Genomic DNA, 6,204 nt, shown 5'->3' on the forward strand with positions numbered 1-6,204 from the left:
TACGTTAGTTTTACCAGGTTTATACCTGAGCTCGTAGTTATACTCTTCCAAAATGCATTTCCACCTTTTCATTTTTGCGTTATGGTTTTTATTGCTTAAAGCAAATGTAAGGGGTTGGTGGTCGGTGTAGATTATTACTTCCGCTGAACCGTAGAGATAATTCCTCAACGTGTTCAGTGCCCAAATTATCGCCAGCATTTCTTTCTCATTTGCGGCGTAACTTTCTTCTGTCTTTGATAAGGATCTTGATATGAACGTAATAGGTTTACCTGCTTGCTCTAAAACAGCACCTAGAGCATAGTTCGATGCATCAGTAGTTAGGTGAAATTCTCTCTTAAAATCGGGGTATGTGAGTATAACTTCTTCTGATACTAATGAATTTTTAATTTGGTGGAAGGCCTGTTTTGCATTTTTATTCAGTGTGATTAGCTTTTTGCTTGGGGCAGTTTTTGAAACTCGTCCGTCTTCTCCTCTGAGCAGGGAAGTCAGTGGCTTCGCTAATTTGGCGTAATCACGGATAAAACGTCTGTAATAACCTGATAATCCAAGAAATGATCTCAGATCTTTCAGTGTTTTTGGATAGGGGACTTCTTGGATAGCTTTAACTTTATCAGGATTTGTCTTAATACCCTTGCGTGATATTACGACGCCAAGGAATTCTACTTCGTCCTTGAAAAACTCGCACTTATCCAGTTGTACTTTCATTCGAGCATTTTCAAGAGTTCGGAAGATAGTTTCTAAGTTCTCTAAATGGCTACGTTCGTCCTTACCAAGCACAATTATGTCGTCTATATAGACATAACAAATTTTTCCAATGTGGTCCCTGAGTATGTCGTCAAGGGCGCGCTGAAAAATGGCTGGGGCATTTTTCAAGCCGAATGGGAGTCTCGTAAACTCATACTTCACATTGTTAACTGAAAAAGCCGTCTTTTCCATGTCACATTCTTTTAAGGGAATTTGATGGAAGCCGCTTTTCAGATCTAGGACAGAGAAAAATTGGCTACTTCCTAGTTGGGAAATTATTTCGTTAATTTCAGGTATTGGGTACTTGTCCGCTAATGTCACTGCGTTCAATTTTCGGTAGTCAATAACTATTCTGTATTTTTTCTGTGCAGAGGCATCTAGTTTTTTGGGTACTACCCAGATAGGTGAGTTATATGCTGATCTTGATGGTCTAATTATTCCATCTCTTAGTAGGGTTTCAATCTCTTGAGTCACAAAGTCTCTCATAGCTAAAGGATACGGATAATATTTGGAATAAATAGGGCTGTCTGAAATAGTCTTAATTTCTCCCACTACAGTGGTTGTATAAGTGAGCTTTGCGTTAGGTTCCGAAAATAGTTTGGAATATTTTCTTGTTAAATAGTTAATGTCCTTCTTCTGTTGCAATGTCATGTGTTCTGTCCTAATGTCAATTTTATTAACGTCCGCTGAGAATTTCTGTTTAATTTTGATAACTGTATTGTTGCCAATTCTGAGTGTGTTGTCATGGATATTTATTATGGCAGACAAATCTCTAAGACTGTCGTTACCGAGGATTCCGTGGAAAGAATTCAATGTTGGGAGTAGAAAGAATTTTAAATTCGTATCTTTTTTCCCGAAAAGATTTACCAGAGTGTGGTGGGTGATTTCTACTTTTCCGGCTATGGAGTTTGCGAAGAAAGGTTGTTCGTTAAGAAGTGGTTTTGGAACCAGATGTGGCTGGATATAATTTTTACCAGTGTCTAGCAATATCTTAAGAATGTCTCCGTTCTTCGTCCTGCACTCTATGTACGGTAACGAAGAACACGTCATTCTAAAAAATGTATGTCCGTAAAGTCAGCTGGAGTTTGCTCATAATCCTGAGATAACTGCAAACCATCTTCGTAGTTCAATGCGGTCTCATATTCGTCCATTGTAGGTGTCCATTCCTGATCATATCCTTGTTGCTGTACTTCCTCTTGTTCTGGTTCACTTTCAATATGGAAGTTCCTTTATTTTTGCCTTGTATGGTATCTGGTGAGAAGTATTGGACGGTCTTTTCTCTGCTGGTTTGCTCGGTCCTGGTCTGTTCATGTAGTTAATTGCCTTAGAATGCATGGAACGGTCGACATCCATGGGTTCCGGTTTCAGTAATGGCTTTGGAGCCACTGGGCGAGAAGGCGTTAAGGTATTTCTAACTTGAGGGAATGGTTGAGAAGGCCATGGTTGACCTGCCGGTTGGCCGAATGTGGGGTAGGATTGAGAAGGTTGTTGCGTATTCCAACCAAATTGAGCAGGTGGGAACCTTTGTTGGTATTGTGTCATATTTCTGGGTGGTAGTGGTGGAGGGGTTAGTTGTGGATAATATGATCCGGGAATATTGTAGGATGCTCCGGTGTTTAAAAGCGTATTCTTTTGTGCATTTAATTTTAAAGGAGTTGAAACTACTTGTCTATTTAACCTATTGTGAGGTGAAAAATTTTGCTGATTTTCAAGGATTTCACAAAGATGAAGTGAGTGTGGGAGGTCCTTTGGTTCTTTCACTGCTAGAAGCCTTGGCATATCGCCGTTTAGTCCATTTATGAAAGCGTCTCTAGCTTTCTCTCTATACATGTTAGTCAGGACTCTAACAGCTTCCGGACTTTCCTCCAGGCAGGATATTTTGTTCAATATCAGGGAGAGGTGTGAATAGACTCGCTGATAGAAACCCTAATCGGCAAGCGTCCCTGAACCAGGCTGCATAGCTGGTACTCTAGAGGTTTTAAGTCTCGTTTATCGGCATAGTGCCAAGTTAAACAAGAGCGAATGGCCGTCCAATTCAGTGGAATATTGTACGATTCTAACACTTCGTCTGCATGACCTACGATTTTGTTCCTTATTGCCATAAGTATACCGAAGTATTTTGGTGTTCCCTGATGCTGTCTGTAGTACTCTAATAGCCTCTCTACACTTTTTTTCCACGAACTAAATTCACTAGGGTTCCCTGAAAATTCACGGATAGTCCTGGCTATCTCTGGAAAACGGTCGGAATCCGTGCTTCCTTGAGCAACTACAGGCTCATCACTCGAATTAAGAAATTCGTGGTGTGGATTCACTATATTATTAACTAGTTTCTGTCCCTCACTCTGAAAAACTGTTCGGACTATCCTGCGGATAGTCTCTTCTAGTCCTGTCATAGCACTGCTGCTGCTGGCTGTAGTGCCAGTGGTAAGGATGGAGGGTCTGAGAACTGACGGTATGTTATCCTCAGGCATTTTGATTATCAAGTTATTCGCACTTTAATTATTTATTTTCTTCTATTTATAATCCGTTTAGTTGTTTTTTATAAACTATGTTATTTCAAAAATTTCACAAAAATTGTAATTTTATAAAAATTACTATTTGATTTCGTCACATAAACTAACTATATATGTTAATTATCTTTTTCAAAAAATTCACTTTGTTCGTAAGGATTCTTACTTCTTTCTATTTGATTTGATTACATAAAATTCACTTGCTTAAAAAAAATTTTAACGCTTTTCGCACAACTAAATATATTGCATTCACTTATAGTTAAATAAACTTACAAAATAAGGTAAGGTTGCATCATGCGAGGCGATGGGCAGGATTATTCCGGTTTGTTCGAGGATGACTCCCACGATGACTACGGCTCCTGTGCCCACACACGCTTTATGTCTATTGACTTAAGCGTTCCTCCCAAGAAATTGTATCGCTCCAGTCGTAGGATGTTGCTTCTTATTTTAAGGAGCCTTTCCTCCTATTACGAGGCTTTCAACGATGTCCTGCCGCTGATTAGGTGGCCTTCTTTAGGACTTGTTGGTTTTTTTGCACTCGCGACTGGGCTCCACGTCAGAGCGCCAGTTAAACTACCCGGCTCGGTAGGTTACAAAAAAAATTGTTCCGGACGAGACCGGTCTTTATTCGTTGATATGAGTTTAACAACTAATTTTACAAATTCTCTTAATTCTAAAGCAAAACCTAAAAGTTAAGCCCGAGTACTGTCAACGTGACAGGTATTTTGCTGATTAGGCGTTTCCCACGGAAACGCCAGTCGCTGCTCTGGAATTTGTTGTCCAGCTTTTTGGTTGCGCGTGTAAGGTGTTGTATTCCCATCTTCTTTATGTTGAGTTGTATGAAGTGCTGAGCTGCGCGTGTGGGGTGTTTGGTTACCGTCATTCTTATGTGGAGTTATGTGAAGTATTGCGTTAGCTTATACAAACCTTTTTTTTTTGTTTTGGAATAAAGACTTAAATATATTTCTTTGATAAATTCACGTTTTTATAAAAATATATTCTTGCAATGGATATTTTATTGATTTTAAACTTACATTTATGAAAACTCCATTCAGTGCTATAATTACGATTTGAGTTTCCAGTTTAAAGAAATACAAGCAATAATTATGTACTTTACTATTGATATTATTCCTAATTAAGCATTGATATTATATTTACCCTACATTTTGTTCCTAAATAACACAACTATATATATTTTATCCTCGAAAAGAACTTTTTCTAATCTTGAGGCGAAATTCCCCACAGTAAGTGTTGCCGTGCGCGCAAAACGAAAACGCTGCACACAACCCAAAAGTACTCCTCGGGGACCAATTGGTGAAAAACTGCGAAAAGGTTTATTACTGTATATACTGTGGCATAGATTGGATGTGGAACATTTCATGTTAACCACAAATGTAGATATATTCTATGGGACTGAAAAATATTATTTTCTTATTTTTAGGCCATTTATATATTTTTTTTATTTCCTTTATTTTCTACTTTTTAGTCTTGTCTGTATAAACTTTTACAATAGATATTAAACTAATTTAACTTGCAGTGAAAAGAGAACAAAAGACTATGCAAGCTAAATGTTTGTGCTCACGTTTAGTATATACATACATATGTATGTACATACATACATATAACAGCAAAAAATTTCATTTAAAGAAATTGCGTGTCGTCCATTTCCGCTGTAGCGTATGTAGTGCATATTTTTAGGTGCAATATTTAACTTCTTCTGGCGAGGCGACATCTACCTCTGGAGTCTTATAATTGTATGTCTTTGACATGATACCTACGACGAGGTTGATATCTAGACTAGGTTGTATAGAAACTTTGCCATAAATGCTATAAATGGTGGTCGGAACATACAACATTGCAAGTTGATAAAAGCGCTGTAATAATAATAATAAAACCAAGAAGACCAAGTGCTATGATAGCATAAATTATTCCTAGTGAACCAAAAGTCTCTTTTTCCTGACTCTTGACTAATAATGAGAAATTTTTCCAAACGCAGGTAAAATTAAAATATAAACTTCTGGATGTCCGAAAAATCAAAATAAATGTTGATTTAAAATTGGATCTCCTCCGCCAGCTGGATCAAAGAATGATGTGTTTAAAGTTCGATCTGTTAAAAGTATTGTATTAGCTCCTGCTAATACTCGTAAAGATAATAATGATAACTGATGTTCGCCCAGCGGTTGAAATTTAACCGCTAAAATTAAGTTATGTTAAATTAGTTTACGTGAATTGAGTTGAGCTGAAATAACATTACTTGGAATGGGTTAAGTGGATGGGAGGTTTGATTAGTACTTAGCATAACATAACACAAGATTAAATAACATAACATAAAAAAAAAAAAAAAAAAAACACCACAACATAACCTCGCACTTTCTTCAGTAGTATTTCCTTTTTATCCCTATCACTTTCTTCCTCTCTATCTTTGTCGCTATCGCTTTTAATGCTTATGTTTATGTTTATGTCTATGTTCATGTTCAAGTTCATGTTCATAATCATAATCAGGTTCATGTTCATGTTCATGTTCAAGTTAGTGTTCATGTTCATGTTCAAGTTCAAGTTTATGTTCATGTTTACGTTCATGTTCAGGTTCATGTTCATGTTTATGTTCAAGTTCATGTTCATGTTCATGTTCATGTTTATGTTGGTGTTCATGTTCATTTAAATGTTCATGTTCAAGTTCATGTTCATGTTCATGTTCATGTTTATGTTGGTGTTCATGTTCATATAAATGTTCATGTTCAAGTTCATGTTCATCTTCATGTTCATGTTCATGTTCATGTTCATGATCATGTTCATGTTCAAGTTCATGTTCATGTTCAAGTTCATGTTCATGTTCAAGTTCATGTTCATGTTCATGTTCATGTTCATCTTCGTCTTCATCTTCATCTTCATCTCCATCTTCGTCTTCATCTTCATCTTCATCTTCATCTTCATCTTCATCTTCATCTTC

The 6,204-nt window shown here is 37.0% G+C and overlaps 1 protein-coding gene across 1 annotated transcript in view; it reads left to right on the top strand.

Annotated features, from left to right (window-relative positions):
* Nucleotides 1-6,204, top strand: part of LOC118736134 (proton-associated sugar transporter A-like) — a 195,641-nt gene that overhangs the window by 113,892 nt on the left and 75,545 nt on the right. The window lies entirely within an intron of this gene.

The sequence above is a fragment of the Rhagoletis pomonella genome, unplaced genomic scaffold (genome assembly GCF_013731165.1).
Source record: "Rhagoletis pomonella isolate Grant_MI unplaced genomic scaffold, Rhpom_1.0 Rhpom_scaffold_00003, whole genome shotgun sequence".
NCBI lineage: Eukaryota > Metazoa > Arthropoda > Insecta > Diptera > Tephritidae > Rhagoletis > Rhagoletis pomonella.